At 43.2% G+C, this 21,814-nt stretch overlaps 1 protein-coding gene across 2 annotated transcripts in view; it reads left to right on the top strand.

Moving 5' to 3' along the window:
- The window catches only part of ATP10B (ATPase phospholipid transporting 10B (putative)), a 546,723-nt gene that overhangs the window by 138,959 nt on the left and 385,950 nt on the right, over positions 1 to 21,814 (top strand). Inside the window, exon 2 of one of the 2 annotated variants that reach the window (XM_086931395.1) lies at positions 9,455 to 9,571. The gene's annotated coding sequence lies outside the window, so the exon portion shown is untranslated. Of the gene's footprint in view, positions 1 to 9,454; positions 9,572 to 21,814 lie in introns of those variants that run through there. The other variant, XM_086931397.1, reaches the window with a different exon arrangement.

Here is a 21,814-nt window from a genome sequence, read left to right as displayed (position 1 = left end):
TTCAGTCAGGCGTTGTCTATCTAGCAGGTCTTTTTTTTGTAGTCTCGCTTCCAATGCCGGGACACCTCTATTGAGGTCGCTATCAGCTCTATAAATGTCTTTTATTGATTGATTGATGCATATGTGCTTACAGACGTCGGCTGACTCTCACTGACTCGACCCCTTGCGGGTAATTTTTTCAACCTTCCCCTGAGTCATTATTTTCGGTTACATTCATGGAAATTCGGTTTCTTGAAGAAAGTAGGGCAAAAGGCAGAATTGCTGAAAGGCAAGTGAGACTAGTAAACATTTTTGTTTGTTTAGGCTCCAGGAAGGCTCAGGTACAGAACAAGTGTCATGAGTCACACAGGCAGCTCCGCTGACCGCGCACGCCCCAGAGTTCATCTTGGGCAATCCGCTGTAGGTGAGCTGGAGATAGACGGTAGATTGTGGGCTGCATGTGTTTTAATTACGTCACATGCCTGAACTAATAGTGCAGGTAAAGGTTCATGACACTTAACTTGTTTCTTGTTCCTTTCTGCTCAGTAGCTCAGTCCTCACCTTGCCCGACACCTGCCACTGAGGCAGCGAGCAGAGGTGAAATGTGAGGTGCATTTGTCTCCACATTTTGAAGTAGTGCCCCTTCATTTGAGGTTACGCCACTGCATGCATAAGCAATGTGCTCATTATGCGAACACTGGATGCTTGAGCAGGAATACATGACAAACAAAGTGCTATCTTTGAGTGTAAGGGGACACCATCCAGGCGGATGAATGGTGCTGAGCAGGAAGGAGCAAACCACTCTCTGCCAAGTAGGTCTAACCCAGTGAAGGAAGCTGCCTCGACCTTTTACGACACTTAGTGTTTGAAGTCAGAATGCATGGACCACAGTGTCAAAGGCTGGCGATAGGTTGGGACGGTAGGAGGTGTGTACGTCCTGGGGGTACTCTGTGTTTTAAGTGTGTTTCAGTTTACAATTATTAGCAGACTCCTTGCCTCTTCTGTGATGAAACTTTTTTTTTTAAAGAATTTGTTTTGAAAGTAGGCTGCCTTTTAAATGGGCTTCTCCAGAATTTGAGCATCTTATACTGGCCTCTTCTGTTCGGAGTCCAACACATCCAGTCTGCACTTCTTTAGTATTGACTTAAAAGAGTGAGTTTAGTTCATTGAGAGCCCCTTGACTGAGAGGGATGAGATAATGATCCCTCTAGCAATGACAGCAGGCAGTGAGAGCTTATGATTAAAAACAAAGCTTGTATTACCATGCGATCATGGTGACTGACGTCATTCAAGTATAAACAAAGTCTATGGATATATAGAAGCATTACATTGACATCACTTTCCATTGTCCATATATCTGGGGGGCAGGGGGGGTCATGGACCTGATGGTGCTCCAGACAGCCTGAATTGCCTCAATAGTGGATTTTAAAGAAAGTTTGTTGACCATGCAGAGGTTAAGTTGCGTAGTTGTTCAGACGGGCTTCATTCAGCCTGAGTGGCACTCCGATGTCACTGACTGCAGAATGTATGGAAGACATGAGGTCCCGTCCTTCCTACTTTAAACAATAATGCTGCTCAGGTTTCTGTCCTGGCTTCAACTACCATCGCTCGTCTACCTACCAAAATATCAAAGCTGCTTCTTGAGTGGATGAACCAATCGAAAGGACAGTTCATCCTCCCGCATTCTGGTGCTTGCACAGACTCACTGGCACAAGCAGCTAGAGTTTCCGTCTCCATGTATTTGCTATCCCAGCTTACAGATCTGGCACTGGAAAATGCACTCATGAAATATAGAATGTATGTGTGCCTGTGAACTGGACCCTAAACCCCAGCGCTCCCTGAGGGCGCCACACTTCTCACTCAGTCTCCCTTACTCCCACTGCCTGGAGGCAATCTATTGGATTTTACCATTGTAATCCAGGCCTCACTGCAGCAAATTGTTCCTTACAGAATTATTGCCGTTAAAGAAAGTGACCATTATTCGCAGCTGACCAAAATCAGCTTGGATATTAAGCACAGTAAACCTTTGAAAGCAAGGGGGGAACTTGGAGCAAATTCTCGAAGGTGAAGAATCAGAGATGGACTCCACACTTAGTGGTAATTTGTGAAATGTAGATAAACAACTATAGTTCTCATTACAATTACCAATTCTGTAAAAGAACTAGAGTATATAAGACTAGGAAGACGTTCTTCACTCGCTACTAGAATTCTATGTAAGAGCAGACAAGAAATGCAATGGTAGTCTTAGTTGTAAAGGAAAGAGGAGCGAAAGTAACTGGTACACACAAGAGTTAAGGCTGAAGAAAAGAATATTAAACCATCTAACAAGAAGTAAAAAATAAAACTGAATTAATTCATTCAAAACTGAACACACTCAGAATCGAATACAAACATAAATATTGGAAAGAAAAATGGTATATCACAAAATGGGGTGCCGTATCTGACTCCAAGAACTGGTGGAGATTAACGCAAGCATTAGAATGGAAAGTTAAATTTGATGGACATACTTGAACCCACTACTTATGGGAGCTTTACCATAACGATCAAGGACAAAATGGGTGAGGATAGAGGAACAAATGACCTCCTTTGTAATCACAAATTAAATGATCAAAGATTGATCTGTTTTGAGTGAACTGTACCGTGTTGCCTAATGGTATACCCGTCTCTGTCATCAATAATAATCTTGAGTTCTGGAATCAACCGCTATGAATATTGTATCACGCAATACTGGTGGCTGAAATGATACCTGAGACATGAAGGGTTGACCCTACACTGGTTTATAAAAAGAGTGTAGAAATGACACACAACATTATAGAACTATAGTGTTAATGGAACGCAATGCAAACATTTTTGATTGCATTCTTCTCTTAGAACTTGAGGACTGGCTTGACCTGTTGCAAACACCGCCTCTGCATCAAACCTGTTTCAGAAAGGGATGTGAGGCAATTGATAACAGGATGGCCATTAGACTGATGGTACAGAATGCAATTGTTGATGGAACACCTTTATATTTGTGCTATCTAGATTTCAGCCTTGCATTTGACAGAGTAAATGAATCACTATTCTGGGCGAAATTAACAGCATGGGGTATCCTGGTTACCCTATTAACACAAATTCATCTTTGTATACGGACAACTGGGTCAGAATGAAACTAGGGAATGAATCGTATCCGTCAGCAGTAAAATAAACTCTAACCGTGGATTAAAACAAAGATGTGTCATTGCCTTTCTTTTAATTAACCTAGACACACTATATTTGATGCCAACCATGAAGATGGTCACAGTTTTTTCCCAAATGAAGTGATATTTATGTCCCAGGTACAATATGCCGATGATACGATTCTTTTTGGCTATACGCCGATTTGTCTCCAGCGCTCTCTTGCTGTCCTTTATGAATATACTTTAAACAGTGATCTGAAATTAAATGTTAGAAAAAGATTATGTTTTTTGGGCAAAATAAATATACCAACATATAGAGTATCAGAGGAGAAAAAAATGTTCAAACAGACTTATCAATACCTGGGCATTTCACAAAGTAAAAATATGGGATAAAGCTGTCAACTTCAGACTTTGATCTAGTGGTACTTACGCTATCAACTACAGTATTTGTACACTAAATTAAAGAGCCCAATAGGAACATCTATATTAGAGGCGCTCAGGGCAAAATTATTTCTGGCCGTATATACGGCTCACGTATTTACTGAGTGATGTTGCATAAGGGCCTTGAACAGATGTAATTTACCACCGTGAGATTTACATAGCCTGAAGGAAACTAAGTTCCGCACCGAAAAATCACTCTGTAAATGTTCTCCGAAACCTTAAATAAAATTCTTGACAAGTCTGGTCTAATGGAAGAGTGGGAAAAGCATTATACTTCAAAAATGGCGCAGTACTGTCATTTACTTCTCAGACACCTCAGAACTATTTGGAAATTCATCTCAAAGCACCAATCAGAACTAAATGTATGTGATACAGGTTCCAGCTTTCAGTACTAGCAGAAAATTGAGCTCGAAGAAGAGCTCGAAGTATACAGCCCTATAAATGCCGTAGAGGCTGTGAATATGGTTCTGAATTTATGGCACATATAATTTGCTCATGCCCAAACGTATTGAATCTCCGTCAAAATTCTTAATGGTATGTTTTATAAGATGGGGGCTTCGTACGATCAATGACATGAGATGCATGTCTGCTTGGCAATGATATGAAATTGATATTCAGATAGGTCAACTTCTTCAAGCTAGCTCTGGGGGAACTTTAATATGCTAAAGGAACATTGCATGCTTCAGATGGTTTGATACTGCAGAAGAGCCCAGGATTGAAGAAGCCAGGAGCCTCTCTTTAGATGTGCCAGTCTGGGAAGTACCTCAGACAGCAGAGAACCGGCCGTATTCACTCCTGACAATGACTGTTTTAAGAGCGGTTCATTTTACAATGTTATGGATGATTGATTCGCTTCTGTGGCTCTTTTATGAGGCGAAAGTGTAATAATTTCATTTTTACACGTTATTGGGAAAACTGTGAAAACGAAAAGATTTCATGAGCTTTTTAGACCTACTTGTCTGGGCAGCTCTTAACATAGTGTATTGAAAACCAGCAATGTTCTCATTTAATGATGCCCGTTTTAAGAGTATTTATTATAAATGTTACGGATGATGCTTACTCTTTTGTCCGGCTCTATATGAGGCGAAAGGGTAATACGTGTATTTTAAATTGGTTTTTTCTACCTCTTTGTAATGGTTTTTATTAATCAAACACGTATAAATCTTAATAAATACCTCATACGTGTGAAGATACAGATAAATGATCAAGCTGTCGAAAGAACGTACCGGACAAATATTTTTTAAGAAATAAAGCATTGTCACTATAGCTGCAGAGTCCAAAAATAACAGTTGATGAGCAAGCAATCACTTTATTTATTATGTAATATCCACATGTTTTCGATAAAGTATGTTTATGCATCGATCAGAGTTTGACCTGCAGCAGTGTCGACTCTTCTGTTTCTAGTAGGTCGATGCACAAACATTTGTCCTAAACTGAATTTATGGTTTTATGAACATTGGCCCTAACATTCATTTCCGGCTTTTCTGCAGGCCACCCCCGATGAATGAATCTATATATGTATATATATATATATATATATATATATATATATATATATATATATATATATATATATATATATATATATATATATATATATATATATATATATATATATATATATATATATATGTATGTATGTGTATATATATATATATATTGTATATTATATATATATATATATATATATGTGTGTGTATATATATATATATATATATTGTATATTATATATATATATATATATATATATGTCGGTGGTGTGAAGCGGTCATGATTTTGAAGGGCAGCCTAGCACGCGTGTAGCCAGCAGCAGTCCGTGTGAAGGATGGCAGCACGCGGTTCTCGCCTTGAGAGTGCATATGGCGGCGCTCAGCAGGTGCTGGTATTCCCTGATAGTAAGCAGGTACGTCTCGCGAGGCATCCATCTTCTGCTCCGCACTGCAGATGTTCCCCTTGGGGGACCAGGGCGGTGGGATTCCTCTGCCAGTCAGGCAGGGGACGTGCTAGCATCCCAACAGCTGTTGGGTGACAGCTGGCAATGTGTCACTGGGACTCCCTGCGTCTTAGCTTGCCGGAAGCCAAGGCCGAGTGGCAGGATTTTGCCACGCGCACAGGAGGCATCAGTTTGATCCCACCGGAAATGAAGCACAGGTGTCATCGCAGCTTTACGTGTTCCGACATCCGAACTGACCACTTAGTCAGGGGGCGACGAGGCTTCTTTTTGTCGTCGCCCCAGAAGTACCTCTTGCAACCCACTGCTTTGTTCGTTGTGCACTATACTGCCAACCTTGTAGTCTTCCTCAATCCGGTAAATGGCCTGCCCTGGATAAATAAGGAACTTGAACAAATGTGTGATTTTAGAACAAATGCAAACCTGCATTTAGCATATTTTGCTAATTCCATGCACTCAAACCTTTCTTTAGGCATCTTCTGGTAGCTTTTGCCTTACAGTATCTGCTGCCTGAAATGTTTCCTAATGTCTACCTCATAGATCTACTAAATTAGTACCCTCTCTCGATGGTCTACCAATATGTAGCCTTCCATTTTGTTGACACTATCTGCTATGCAGGACTTAACATGACCCCTACTACTGTGGCTGAAACACCCGGTAACTTCCTGCTTGCAACACTTGATCATGAGCATCTTCAAGCGTCAAACATTACAATTCAGGTGTTTTAATTCTAAGAGCAGAATGATGATCTATATGACATCTCCTCTTTCTGCAGAACATGTAAACTACTTTCTTTTCCATTTCTGTAACATCTACACTCTGCACGTTATCCATAACATTTTCATCTGTTTACTAGGGCACTCACATTGTTGCTTAGACACTTCCAAGAAGGTGGTGTCCGAGGTGGGCTGACCTGTTGGTCTGGCTGCCATTTTAGATATGAAAGAGAATCATTGTATTAGTGTGTGATCTGAGGAAACGCACACATGGCTTCTGCTTTTGGGATCTTTCCTCCACCCCTGCGTTTTCAGGCGGACAATCTTGAGCCGGAATGCCCACTGGAGTGCAAGGCTAGATTTGGGAATAAGTCTACAGGTGATCTATGAATGAGTCATAGGTTGTGAATTGTAGGCAGCTTTTTCTTCCATGTCCTTCATCATCGACTTGCCACTGGTTTTTGACCTGCCTCGAGGACTTGTAAAGAATGTCCTGATAAGTGCTATGTCTTCGAAGGGGATTTTGCCCACGGAAGAGTCTGGCATTCCTGACATACAAAGGGGTGGCCCTAACTCTAGCACCTTTCATTGAATCTCGCAATGTCACTAGATGTCAGTCTAATTTTAAGCGCTACATTTTTGATTGGACAGATAAATGATACTTACGTTTTCTTCCTGTGTATAAGCCATTGTCTTAAAGGCAAATGTTGCAGTGGTAGCGTGCTTGAAACCCGTCATTCAAACGTTTTACACATGCTGCAACAGTAAATCACCCTACAGCCAGGGAGCTTGCATCCTATTGCACCAGAACATGCGAGGCCCTGACGTTCAATCAGACCAGAGATTCAATTAATACTATTATTGGAACCAAGGACTCCCTTAAACCTCCTGCATTTCTGTTTTCAAGGCTGATGAGTGATGCATTGTTGGATTTCTCTAATTCAATTGTCAAGGCTCATGATCACTAACACTGCAGTATGTTTTCTATTTCTTCTCTCAGGTTTAGAGGGTAGGCATAAGCAGTCGCGGCTGCTGTGAAAGAAAAGTGGTGTGACGGCATGGGGGAGACAATGCAGAAAAAAATAAAATGGTACTTACCTGTTGACCGCCGCCTCTGTGCTCTTCTGCTCCGCTTGAGAAAAAGCTTGAGTGGAAAGACCTACGTGTGCATGTCGGTTTGGCTGTCCTAAGACATACAGCCAAACCACCGGCATGCGTACTTGCATCAGTACCCACCACTCCTCCCCCCTGCGTAGCTGCTGTCAAACAGGGGGACCCCACCCTAGACTCAGATCAGTGAAGAAAAATAAAATGATAATAACCTGTTTTTATTATCATTTTGTTTTTCATGTTTTCACTGCTGAGAGAGCAGTGGGGCGATGCTCCTCTGCCTTAATGGAGGAGCCGCCGGCGGGGAGAAGTCGTTTTTTAATTCCAACTTTGGAATAGACATATAGGGCAGATTACGATGTTGTTAGGAAAGCATTCCCACTGAATCATGTTAGGAATGCTTTCCTAATGATTCGTATTCAGGGAGTCCTACCGACGATTATAATGTGTCCAGATGCTTACAAACTCTGTTCGGTTCGACTCGCATTTACTTCAATGAGAGCATGTGTCCCGAACAAGAATACAGGCTCCCATTGGAAAAAGGGGTGGGTGGGGAAATCATTGCGTCCTGTTGCAAGCACTTCATGGTGCATGCTACATTGTGCATGGTTGGGAAGAGGGGTCCCTTTGGTACACCTAGGGGCCACATTCTGTCGCCTCTGGGTGAAGGGGGGCCCGCAACGGACCCCCAAATATCAATTCCGAAATCCGTTTCTTCTCTGTCAAACCGATTCGGAATGGCTGACCAAATCCGTCATCATCCACTCGTTCGGAAACAGTCTCCATTAGGCTGTAGGATTCGGCTCCGAATTATTTGGGCTGCCCTGATGGCTTCCTTGCATCATGCTCGGACATCCGGAAAGGTGACTGATTCGGTCAGAAACAAGGGTTCCTAATCGGATTCGCGAATCCCATCTGGAGTCCTTCCTAACAACATTTTAATCAACCCCTCAGTATGAGGACAGCCCGTTCTCTGGAATTTTCTGATGATTCTATGGTAGTCTTTCTTCCATTTTTGTTGTTGCTATTTACCTTTCTAATTTTCAGTTTCTCAGGTATTGACAACTAGTGCACTGGCTGTTTTTCTTTTTTATGTATGCTCATGGTAGGAAGTCTAGGAAGCCGTGGTCTCTCGTCTATCTCCGTGGTCAGGATTTCTGTCGACCTATATTGTAGTTACCTCCGTTTTTTGGTGCTCCAGAGTAGTAGTGCAGTTGGAGGAAGCTTTGGAATGTACCAGATTTGCGCTCTCAGAATTACTTATTTATTCAATACGACAGTGGCTGTTTCTCCTCACACGCACCCGAACCAGCACAGACCATTCTAGTGCATTTAATTCACATAGCTGCATATTGAGAGACCTTTAAAATTAACTGTAAGCGCTTTGTCACTTTCCCATGACAGTTATTTTTGTTAGTCTCGTATTATAGGCAAACTAGATGGAGAAAAACAAGTGTGTGTGCTGTGCAAATGGAATGTCAGCAGGTGGGATTGCAATTTGCAAAGCTCCCTCGGCATCCTTAAGTGCTGTCTGTTTTTCTCGTGTTATGACTTGTCCATTCTCTTCATTCTATTTTAAACTGGTATTTGAGCACGGAAAAGACAAGAAAGTTGAAACAGTTTAGAACAATTTAAATTTCACTGGAAAATTCAGCAAGATTTCAGTCGATTATTATAGACGGCTCTGTTAAAAGCGAAGTTGGGTCTGAATTACCACAGCCCTCAATTTAGATTGTCCTGGACAATCCACCACTACCCACTTGGGCTTGCATGACTTCCGGTGTTAGCCTTCTAATACGCACGCTCCCTGTCTCCTAAACACAAATGGGCATGAAAGATACAAGGAGGCTCAGCCTTTTTCCTGCACACCCACCGCACACCTCAGTTTTGTACCACTTGGAAGATTCCATATAGGTGTCACGTTGCTACATTTTTGGTTGCGTGCAACACTGGAAGCTTAAAAGTGTGTTTTAAAATATAAATAGATAATTGAGAAATATTCATATGTTTTATTTGTCTACAGTTATTTTAAGTACCTTCAGTTGCTGGGTTTGTTGCCATTAACGGTGTTGTGGTTTCTATTATAATTTTTCTTTTAGAGCCGAGACGGTCCCGTGGACTGCAATAACTACTCTGACGAATCCATCCTCTTTGAATGTTTTCCCCGCACCTGGGACTCGAAGCAGAAGAGCGGAGCGAGGAGAGTTCACAAGCAGGTGAGAAATATTGTGATGTTCAGATGCTGCGGCTAGATTGACGTTCGAAGGGTCCTTAATTGGGTAAAAACTCAATTTTGTGTGAGAAAGCATTGCAGGAGTTGACTGATCAGCTTGTGCAGAATAAAGTTTTGATCATTTATTTAGGCTCTTCCTAGGCAGACATATGTAAAGGAGAGTTTGGCTGCTCTTAAGAGGTGTGTGACATATCCATACCCCAAGAAAACTGAGGTGGTCAGTTTAGAGCTTAATTTGTGCCTCTGGTTAAAGGTAGAAGGCATCAGAACATATTTTCAGGGACCGGTACCTATTTTTCAAGGTAAGCGTTTAAACAAAAGAGGCAAAGTCAGAACAGTGGCTGGTAAAGAAAAAGAAAAAGGTAGAAAAACTGTGACCGAGGGAGAAAGCAGGTAGAGAGGGAACCTGCAAGAGTGAGTTAGAGAGACCAGAAGAGTGTGATGGGAAAGGCACGAAGTGGAATCGAGACCTTGGTGTTAAGTATTGTCGGGAGTGGTCTCCTATGAAAACAAGCTTTGCCAAAGCCAATAGGTCTCACTTAAGCAAACGTTATTGGCTCTATCAATATATTTGAGCACTTTTTTACACCAGAGTGGCTGCTGTTCAGCATGGATAAAAGGTAGTGAGGTATAGGAGAGAGCCGTGGAGTGAAGTGCTCTAAAATTGGAGTAGAGTGGAGTCTTATGGATTGGCATAGAGTGGCACAGAGTGGTGTACAGTACAGTAGAGTTGAGTGGCATGGAGAGGAGTGAAGAGGAGGGTCGTAGAGCAGCATGCAGTGTTGTGGAGTGTCATGGAGGGAGTGGAGTATCGTAGAGTGGAAGGGCGTAGTTGAGTGGCATAGGGTGGAGCACAGTGACCGAGTTGAGTAGAGTGTCATAGAGTAGAGTGTCATGGAGTGGTGTAGAGCAGAGTAAAGTGGCATAGAGGGGTTGCATAGAGTGGAGTAGATTGTCATAGGGTGGAATAGCGTGAAGTAGTGTGTCATAGAATAAAGTGGCATAGAGGGAGTTATATAGAGCATCGTAGAGTGGAGTAGTCTCATAGAACGGCGTGGATTAGCATGTTAGTGGAGCAGAGTTTAATGAAGTAAAGCATTTTCGAGTGGAGTATCGAGGAGTGGAGTGTTGTAGAGTGGCCTAGAGTGAAGTGGCGTAAAGTACAGTAGTGCAAAGTAGATTGGCGCAGAGTGCAGTGATGTAGAGTAGCTTAGAGAGCAGTGGCACAGAGTAAAGTGGTGCAAAGTAGATTGCAGTGGTGTAGAGTGCAATGGCAGAGAGTGGAGTGGTACAGAGTGGAGTGGTGTGGCATACAGTGGAGTGGTGCAGAGTAGAGTGTAGTGGTATAGAGTGTAATGGCATAGAGTGTAGTAAAGTGGTGTAAAGCTGAGCGGTGCAGAACAGACTCCAGTGGCATAGAGTGCAGTCACACAGAGTAGAGTGGCGGAGTGGAGGGTTATAGAGTGGTGCAAAATACTGTGATGCAGAGTACAGTGGTGCAGAGTAGAATAGAGTGATGTATAGTGCAGTGACGTAGAGTGCAATGACCTAGAGTGTAATGGTGTAGAGTGAAGTAGTATGAAGTGGTGTAGAGTGAAGTGGCATAGAGTAGACTGATGTAAAGCATAGAGGCTTAAAGTGCAGTGGTGCAATGTAGTTTGTATAGGTATAGTGGCATAGGGTTAGAAAATGGTGGTGCAGAGTTAATTGGTGTAGAGTTCAGTGGTTTAAAGTAGAGTAGGGTAAAGTGCAGTGGCGCAGAGTGGTGCACCGTAGCGTACAGTGGCATAGATGGAGTGGGGTAGAATGCAGTGGCATAATGGGAAGTGGCATTGAGTTATTAGAGTGTTTCAGAGTAGAGGTGCACGGAAGGGTATATTGGCACAGGGTAGAGCGCAGAAGCATAGAGTACAGTGGCATCAAGTAGAGTGGTGCAGCACTGATTGCAGTGGTATGGAGTGACATAGAGTGGTGTAAAGTGCAGTGGTATAGAGGGCAGTGGCGTAGAGTAGATTGTTTCAGAGCACAGTGAAGTGGCGTAGAGTAATGGTGCAGGGTAGAGTGGAGTGGTATAGAGGAGTGGCATAGAGTGCATTGCCGTAGATTGCAGTGCTGCAGAGTGGAGTGGTGTAGAGGGCAGAGGCAAAATGTGCAGTGTTTCAGAGTACGTTGCACTGGCAGAGTAGAGTGCTGTAGAGTAGTGGCATAGAGAGCAGTGGCATAGAGTAGGGTGTAGTGGTATACACTGCAGTGGTGCAGAATAGATTGTTTTAGAGTAGCGTAGAGTGCAACGGCTTGTGGAGTGGACTGCAGTGGCAGAGTAGATTGTTTCAGAGTTAAATGAAGTGGCATAGAGTGCAGTGGTATAAAGTAGAGTGCTGTAGAGTGCAGTGGTCCAGAGTGTTAGAGTGGCGCTTAGTTCATTAGCATAGAGTTCAGTAGCATAGAGTGGCATAAAGTAGAGTGGCAGAGACTGCAATGTTGTGGAGTATACTGTCGTAGAGTGGAGTGCATTGGTGTAGAGTGCAGTCGTGCTGAGTAGAGTGGCATGGAGTGGCACAGAGTAGAGTGGTATAAAAAGCAGTGGCATAAGAGTACAGTGGTGCACAGTAGAATAGAGTGGCGTAGAGTGCAGTAACACAGAATAGAATAGAGTGGTGTAGAGTGTAGTGGTGTAGAGTGTAGTGGCGTAGAGCATAGTGGTGTAGAGTGATTTAGTGTAGAGTAGAGTGGTGTAGAGTGCATTTGTTTTGAGTAAAGTGGTGTAGAGTGTATTGGCGCAGAGTGCAGTGGCAAAGAGTGCAATGGTGATAGAGTAGTGGGGTAGAGTGCATTGGCATAGAGTGGAGTGGTGTAGAGTAGAGAGGCGTGGAGTGGTGCAGAGAAGAGTGCAGTGAAGCGGAGTGATATGGAGAAGAGTGGAGTCGTGTAGTGTTGACTGCAGTGACATGGAGTGGTGCAGAGTAGGGTTGAGTGGGTAACATGGATTATGCATTGTTTGGTAGCCTACAGACAACACATCTTCAATTGAAATGACCATTACATTTGCACTCACATCCAGTTTTACTGACAGAAGTATACAGCGCACAAACAATAATGTGTGGAAATGTCATCACTCAATGTATTCATTTGATTGTCAGCACCGTTGATTTACAGGCATCTAAATGTTGTGTGCTCGGAAAAAAATAGCTTCTGTGCAGCCTTCCTCAAACAGATCCCACTAGCCAGCATTATTGTCATATAAATCCTCTCACTTTTAAGTCCGAGAAAGAAAAATAAACACCAAGTTCCCTCGAAGACATGGCCTGATATTTGACCTCTGTTTTTGAATGCACATTAACCCCTTCGCTGCGGCGGCAATTCCGCCACAGCGCTAGGGGGGTGCGGGGGGGGGGGCCGAGCGGCGCTCGCATGCTCGTGGCGGAGCCGCTCCGTCACGAGCCGCGGTTGCGCTGTGCTCATGACGGAGCGGTTCCGTCATGGCCCCGCCCGCTCAATAGAACGCGCCGCGCAGGCGCGGCGGCAGGGCCATGACGGAACTGCTCCGTCATGAGCACAGCGCAACCGCGGCTCATGACGGAGCGGCTCCGTCAAGAGCATGCATGGGGTTAAAAGTGACAAGATAAGAAAAAGATTTAAAGGTCTGGTTACAGAAAACGAGCTTGTGGAAGAATACAATAAACAAGTTTTGGGCAATGGGAGAGACTAACTCGAGCTGCACAGCCTAAAGCAAATAAAGCCAGCAAATAGAAAGCCAGACAATGTGAGTTACAGACCACTAAGCCAATAGGAAGAAAAGGGCAGAATGTATTCCTATGTCCACTTTCTGAATGTCCCCAATGTCCTCAATTTGTTTTTAGCAAACCATAGGTTGCGACTTAAAAAATGGCTCTTGCACTTATTTATTTACCTTGTTATTTATTTATTTTACAAATTGAGTACTGAAGTCTCTTAAGGGTTGGGGACTTCAGTATGGCCAGCATGTGAGTGAATGAGTGAGTAAGAGACTGCGCAGGTGGAATGGAGCTCAGGGTGCATGCAGTACTGAAGGGAAGATGTCCAAAGTATATGGAACAAATGCTTGCATAAAATAATGTCCATGCTAAAATGTTACCGGTATGTATTCAAAAAGTAATTCATTATGTGGAAATAATGCGATCAATGTGACAGAAAGTATTATAGGTAAGAGAAACCTAGTTTCTTTATTTAATTTTAAAAAATGGGTAAAAGCTTTTGGTTTATTTTATGAAAAGTTGTATTATGTTTTTAAAGTGTGATGGTTTTGTGTGAGGGCCCTAAGTCAGTGCTTTTCAAATCTATTCCATGCATGCATATCATTTAGATCCGTTTTGAAAACCGCACTATTCGAGGTGCCTTCGCACTATAAAGTGTGTGGTGACTTCATTTTTTCAAAGTTTTTATTGAAATTACATACGATTTATTGACTTTCATACTTTGTTATTTACTTACATAAAAAGCATAAGTTACGGACGTAGAAATTTGCAGATAGAACTACACCGAAAACATGCTGGTGGAATTATTACGCAAAATGAGGTAAAGTTTAGTGCAGCCAGCATTTTGAGATGATGGGAAGCATTCACATGTGTACTGGAATATTGCATCCGTGGATTGACACTGACCGGCCCCACCCCACACACACACACCTTGCTCGGCTTGTCACTTCTTCATATTGTCTATTGTTTAGAGTGGAAAATAGGTCCATATTTGAACACTGTCCCAGAGGTATTCCTGTCTCCACAGACCCAAGGACCCTCACTGTTGCAGAAGGATAACGTATTGCACACCATTACTGTGGCTGGAACTAACACTTGTTACTTGACCTCCAAGAAACAGTTATGATGGCGGTCTGCGCTGTATGAATATGTCTGTTTATAATGATCTCAACACTCCACCTTCAAACAGCAGCACACGATAGTAGCTGGTGTACCCTTGGTGTGCCCTTGAACAGGGCGCATACATTTCATCCAGTCCCGGGGGTCGGCCCCAGCGCGAGGGGGTGCAGAAGGCGCAGCAGCCCGAGTTCTAGTGATGAGGGAACAGGCTCTCGCCTCCAGCATTTATACCTGTTATAATTGTTTGTAACTGACAACGATGCGCGCGGTCTCACGAGGCGGGAAGCACAGGATGTGCCTCGTCTGCGCAATTCGTAAACCCCTCTCTGTGCTTTGCTCCTGGCCTGAGGAGCGGGTGCCAGCTGTCGCTAAATGAAGAAGTAACGAGGGACTCCAGGTCTGTGGGTGACGTGTGGTAGAACATGCCTGCGGCGTCTCACCTGTGCACCTGGGGGCTCGTGCAGCACTGCCGGAGATCACAAGCTGAGCTCCGACCTATATTGTCTCATCCCATGCGATGCGCTCCCTCCTTTTACCGCGTGATTGGCTCCCCGTCTCCCCTCTCTCCCTCCACGCGGAAGACAGACATACACCCTACTTTCTCCAGGCACGGTGAGCAAGTGATCGGTCCCGAATCGTACGGTGTTGAGCCAACGCCGGGACTCGGACGTGGTTCCCAAGTTTCAAGTCGACAACTCCGACCTTTAGATTAAGGCACATGCCCGTCTCTAGTTAGTAACATTACGGAATGACCTGTGCCTGTCATTTAATTGCCCCTGTCAAGCCCAGCAAGGGTTATTGAGAAGTCAGACTGTGAATGAGTTATCCCACGTTCCATATATAGAGAAGTCCTCCTTTGTTAATTCCCGTATTAATATTTTTTTTAAACGTAACCTCGTTACACAACGGTTGGCACCAATAAGAGACACAGCAAAAATGTGTTTCATTAAGGACAATGGGACGCTCCCACGCACTTTTTCTTAACGGGACGCTCGGGCATTCCGCGCACCTTATTAGCTTGAAGCAGTCGGCCTGCCTCCATTTTCTGTTTGTTTTCACTAGATTTGCACAGGTGAACGAGAGGTTTAGCTCGTCACCCCGCCTCAGTCCTGCACGCACGGGGCTTTAATGCTCAGGGCTGTAGGAGGCAGCCAGGCTTTCGGAGATTGTTAAAAAAAACATCTGCGGAGGCTCAGAATCCATGGAAACCAATTCCCCAAGGCAACAGATAGACTGCTGCTGCCTGCATGCTGCCGGCGAGAGTTGGTGTGAAGTTCAGTACCTGTTTTCTTTCCTAGAAGTCGAAATAAAGGGCTTGTGGGCTCAAAGCTACAGAACAGAATTGAAGGGCACACGGGTTACTGACAATGCGACGTGGGCCTGAGCAATCTCTACTGTTTAAACTCGTTCAAAGGCAATTCATGATAACACCACAAGGTGGCAGGAGCATGTAATGTATTTACGCTATTAAGCTAACAAAGGTGCAAACTAGTGTCACGGGTATTTATAGCATATCATAATTAGCAGCAACAATGTATAATGTAGCTATTAATAACATAAATCATAGAAATCTTATATAGGAATCCTGGATAATAGAATATTAATCAACTTTATAATTGTGTGTATTAGTTGTAAAGACCCAAGTGGCCAAGTGTATGTATGCATAGACCAGTGACGTAACGAAATTTGAGGGGCCTCCCCTGCAAGGTACATGGAGGGTCCCCCTTCTGGATTCGATCAGTAGCCCTCAGGCCAGGGTGCTTTGCTGAGGGGGCCCCTTGGAGCTGCGGGGGTCTGTGTTATGCCACTGGCCCAGACATGGATCCCGTACTGACTGCGCAAAGGAACCAATTTACATCAACTGCAGCACCCCAATCAGGACGAGACCGGAACTGCGTTGCTTGTGTTCCGGTTCAGGGACGACCTGTCCTGGCAGTTGGACTGTTCTTATTGGAGCAGAGTCATGACTGATTTACCTATGACTGGGCCCAAATTGAGGAGGCATGGTTGGCAAAAGATTGCCAGTGGCTAGACTTATTGTTCAATCATTCCCCCATCACCTTTTGTGTGTTTAATATAATATTAGGCTTTATACAAATCATTTAGCAAAAGTTGCACTGAATTTTGAATTGACATGTACACATCAAAAAACATGAAACACTTTGTTGTACCACTTACCCAGCGGTTTGAAATCATCATGAAAAAGTAATTTAGGAAAGTTTTCCCGTGGATGAGGGAATCGGAGCACCAATAGGATTCACTAACGGTGCTGTTGTATGCCCAAATTGTTCACACAAGCTTGTGATGCTTAGGCAAAGTCAGTGAACTTGTTTGGTGAATGCTGAACCTTTGTGGGTATGTTGCGCACTTTCATTTCTGTGCACCTTCCTATCAACCTAATAACGGGGAAAACCTGCAGCTTTCAAAATAACCGTTATACATGGCTCAAGTGTAGAGTGAACAGTGCAAATTAAACGTCACTTGCGTGCCAATCATTCGCACAGCCTCATGCGAGAATCTTTCCTTTCAATGAATCAATCATATATTTCACATTTAAATCCAATCTTTAATCCAATTTTTAATCCAAATTCTTAGTTAATATTTTTCAAATTTCATCCATTAGTTTCTATTCACTTCGAAGACAGCGTAATCCATATTTTTTCAAATGCCGTATTTATGCCTATCCGGGCATTTTGAGCGACACGTGCGGCATTAGCAACTAATGTCGAGTAGCCTCGTGTTTTTCAACCCAATGCATTTCGGGCTTCACAGCCCTTCGTCAAGGGTAACTGAAAGAATGAAAAGCCCTCTAACAAATCTATAGTTTGCCCTTCGCCAATCCCATGCTGAATTTGTATAAATAATCGTGCAAACATAATCATAGAACCGCTTGCCTGCTGTAAACAAAGATATTTTGTCCATATTACATGTCACCGAAACGTACCTGAACCCATCCCAAAAATATTCATTTTAACCATCAAATAGAAATGACAATCTAACCCTGTTAACCCTGTTACCTTCTGTGCGCATAAAACTTTGAGTGAATACGGAGCTACACAGACCCCACCAAAATCACAAATTCCTACTTAGTGCCTACTACTAAAATATTCATTTTGTGCCCGCTGACATAAGCCTATGAACCCTACCTTTAAAGCCGTTACCGACAGCATACTCATCTCCTTCACTCTCCCTCTAAACAACACTGTGTCTCGTTGCGTGTTCCTTCACCTGTAGGGTGACCAGATTTTCAAAATGAAATACCAGGATGGCCAAAGACATAGAAATAGGACTACGTTTTGGCTATATATATAGCCCACTGGAGGGCTGTGTAGAACATTCATTTGAATATTGGCAGATAAAGTGTTGTTGTAAAACGAACCCCACCAAAGGGAAAGAATCGGGACTGCGACACCCAGCATGCTGTTCACTGGAGAACACTTACCAAATGGGTAAAACATGCTGTAGTCCAGTACTGCTTTTCCACTTGCCCACCCTATGATTAACCCCTCCCGTGCTCATGACGAGCTCAGCTTGTCATGAGGCACGGCTGCGCTGTGCTGATGCTCAGTGCATCATGACACGCGGGGCGCTCACATGCGGGGCTAATTCCCCCGCTGTGCTGAGCGTTCTAAAGAAACGAGCGTGGTCATGACGAGCTGAGCTCGTCATGAGCACAGCGCCACCGTGCAGTGTGACGAGCTGAGCTCGTCACAAGCACTGTGGCGCTGCGTGCGCCCCCTCCCACCAGCGCCGCGGGGGAATTAGCCCCTCGGTGAAGGGATTAAGGTGCTGGAGGGTTTGTGTAACTGCTTCAGTTTAAATTGAAGCTCAGCCGAAGAATCCTTTGCGGAGTGCATCTCTAAAGCGGTCAAACTCACTTTTAGCCCGAACGGCTGAATGGATTTGCACCAAACTTGGCAAAATTGTAGGGACTGGTAGCCCGATGTGCCTTTGCTTTGTATCAAGATATGTGCTCCAGTGTTTTTTGAGTAATTTAGGTTCTAAAAAATATATATATATGTATATGGCAGCCCCCGGTACGCGCACCGGGGAGCGCTTCGGGTGCGCCATGCGACTTGCGCAAAGAAAGCTGATTGGCTCTCGGTGTGTCTGTAAACATTCGAAACAGTCCGGAGCGGCCGCCATCTTGTGTCTCGGTAAAATCGAGACATAAGAGGTGGAAAAATCAAAGGGGGAAATGACCATAAGGGGGCAGGGATAGACCCCCCCCTGATCCCCTGGGTTTGATGTGTGGGCCATAAAAGGGCCCAGCGGGGGGAGCGCCCGGTACGCGCACCGGGAAGCGGACCGGGGAGCGTCCCATGGGGCAAAATGAATAATAGTTTTTAAAAAATGTAGCCTTTTTTTAGAAATTGGGGGTAGTTCTAAAAAGAACTGTTTTTTTTTCTCTTCTTTTTGTTGTTTTATATTTTTTTTATTGTTTTTTGAACATTTTAAACTTTTTGGGGGTTTTCTGAACAGTTTAATATTTTTTTTGTATTTTTCATGGGGAGAAACGAAAAAACAGGGAATTGAAAATGGCTCAACTGGAGCAAAAAAAAAAAGAAAAGAAATAATTTGGGTTTATTGGGGCATTTGTGGTTGTCCCCAGCAAGGACGATGAGTTTTACGCTCTGTTCTCCGTAGGAGATGGTCTTCCCACAATATTTACAGATAATTCGGAAATCTGCAAATCGTGGCTCAATGCAAGGCATCGTCTCACTTTCCTCTGGTGCCGACGGAGTGGGTTGCTTTCTTTTTGAGGTGGTGCTTGTGGATTGGGGAGGGTTACTGGCCAGTTCCCTCATCTCTGCAGCAGAATAGTTTATTGGATGCTTGCGCTGCATGTGGCGAATCATCGTGTTGTTTCCAAATGAATATTTTTTATTAGGGTTCACCCTAGAGAGTTCCATGCCACAGATTAGGCAAGTCACCTTGGCTGCATTTACTTTTTTCTTCCCCTCTGGGATCGAAAAAAACTCCCATATAATGTGTGGTCTTGGCTGGTATGGGGTATTTTGTTCTTCAAGCCATCTTCTCCTCCCCTCTTCCTCCTCCTCCTCCTCCTCTTCCTCCTCTTGTTGACCACCAATGATATCTTGTGGTGGTCCTCTTGGTGGTTGTGGTGGTGGTGCAGATGCACCAGCTGCTGCTGCTACTGAAGCCATTATAAAGATCAAAAAGGTACAGAGAGGTACAAACAGGTCTTCCTAAGTCAAAGGACAAAGTCAGAATAAGGAAAAAAGGTGGGGTCTTTCATCCAGGGGCGCGACGCGTAAGCTCGTCGGACGCCCGGGTTGCGCGATCGTCTTCGCTCGAGTGCTTCCGGGTGCGCTTACGGTGTGCGTATCACGCGGACGCGGCTACACGATACGTCACCATGTTTTCATTCGCGATATTGGCGCTTACGGGACGTTCCCCGGTGCGCTTCATAAAACTACGCTTTCCCGGGCGCTCACCGGGTCGCGCACCGGGAGTGCTCCAAGGCAAATAAATAAATAAATAAATAAAACAATATACAAAAAAAAATGGGCAAAATTGTAGGGACTGGTAGCCCAATGTGTCTTTGCTATGTCTCACGATATATGCTCAAGTGGTTTTTACGAAAATTAACTTTGAAAAAATATATATTGGGCTACATTGGGCTATATATATGTTAGAGCCCAAATGTAGCCCCATGTAGCCCAATGTAGCCCAAAGATGGCCACCAGAGACAAAAAAAAACAAATGTAGCCCAAATATAGCCCAATGACAGAATGTCCCAGAGTGTTCTAAAGAACAACTAGAGCGCGAACAGTCTTACTTATAAACTGAGACTTATAGTTAGGAATTAGCATTTAAAAAACCTTTGAAATTCACTGAAAAAACCATAGGTTTCACACCAGTTATAGTTAGGAATTAGCATTTAAAAAACCTATTAAATTCACTGAAAAAAACCATAGGTTTCACACCAGTTATAGTTAGCTGGAAATTTTACTGACATAAAACCATTGAAATTCCCACGTTATAGTTAGTTGGACTCACTATAACTTGCACGTGCAACGCACTGCTGATGACGTCACATATTACATCACTCATGACATGGTCAGTGACATCACTCATGACATCACTGATGACACCATCCTTGTGACAGAGTGACAGACCTCCTTTCACTGTAATGTAACCCTTGAAACACATATTCAAAAATAGAAACTAACATTTAAAAAAAAATGGAGATAACCATATCAGTTACAACAACCAATTCAGTAATTCCACCATCTATATACACATCTACTCATTCACAAACAGTTCAATATTCTCACTCATACATATACTCACTCATCATATGTAGTGATACACCTATACATCCTGTTACACACCGACAGTCATCCAAAAGTTACTCACACACATACTCACACATGCAAATAAACAATTGAACATCCATTTATTTTCATATAGAGCTATACATACACTACCACCTTACTTCTATTGAAATTTAATCATATTTATTCTCTTAAACAATCCCTTATAGAAACACATACTTATCTAAACAGGAACTCTTACAATCTCTTACTCTCACATATACTCACTTATATACATCAATATTCACATATATTAGATTAAAACATATGTAGTTATTGATAAAGACACTAGTGAGACAGTCATTCACTCACTAACATACACATATACACACTCATTCACCCATACAGTCCTGCACATATGCTGTCTTCAAAACACATACAAACAGAGAGTCAGTCAATCATTCATCTATGTGCTAAGTAATACCCCCACCAAACCATATAGACACTCATACTGATACTAAGAAAAACATCTAATAACCCATGTACATACACATGTAGCTACTCACCAACCCATGCAGCCACTTATACACAAAGTGAAACACTAACACATATATTTAAAAATGTAAACATTACTAATATTTATTTTTCAGAAGGACACACATTCACTGGATGGTGTCATCAGTGATGTCATGAGTGATGTCACTGACCATGTCATGAGTGATGTAATATGTGACGTCATCAGCAGTGCATTGCACGCGCAAGTTATAGTGAGTCCAACTAACTGTAACGTGGGAATTTCAATGGTTTTATGTCAGTAAAATTTCCAGCTAACTATAACTGGTGTGAAACCTATGTTTTTTTCAGTGAATTTAATAGGTTTTTTAAATGCTAATTCCCAACTATAACTGGTGTGAAACCTATTTATTTATTACCTACTGGTGGTCGCCAGTAGGTAGTTATAGGTAGGACCTATATCCGTAGGAAAAGCTGTATACCAGCATATTCCACATTGATGGTTTGAGGGCTGTGCAACATTTTTTGGAGAAAAGAAATCCGTGTTTCCATGATCATTCTAAAATGTTGTTGGATATG

This window comes from Lissotriton vulgaris, chromosome 7 (assembly GCF_964263255.1).
Source record: "Lissotriton vulgaris chromosome 7, aLisVul1.2, whole genome shotgun sequence".
Taxonomy (NCBI): domain Eukaryota; kingdom Metazoa; phylum Chordata; class Amphibia; order Caudata; family Salamandridae; genus Lissotriton; species Lissotriton vulgaris.
Note: the sequence above shows the minus strand (reverse complement) of the source record. Positions and strands in the feature narration are given on the sequence as shown.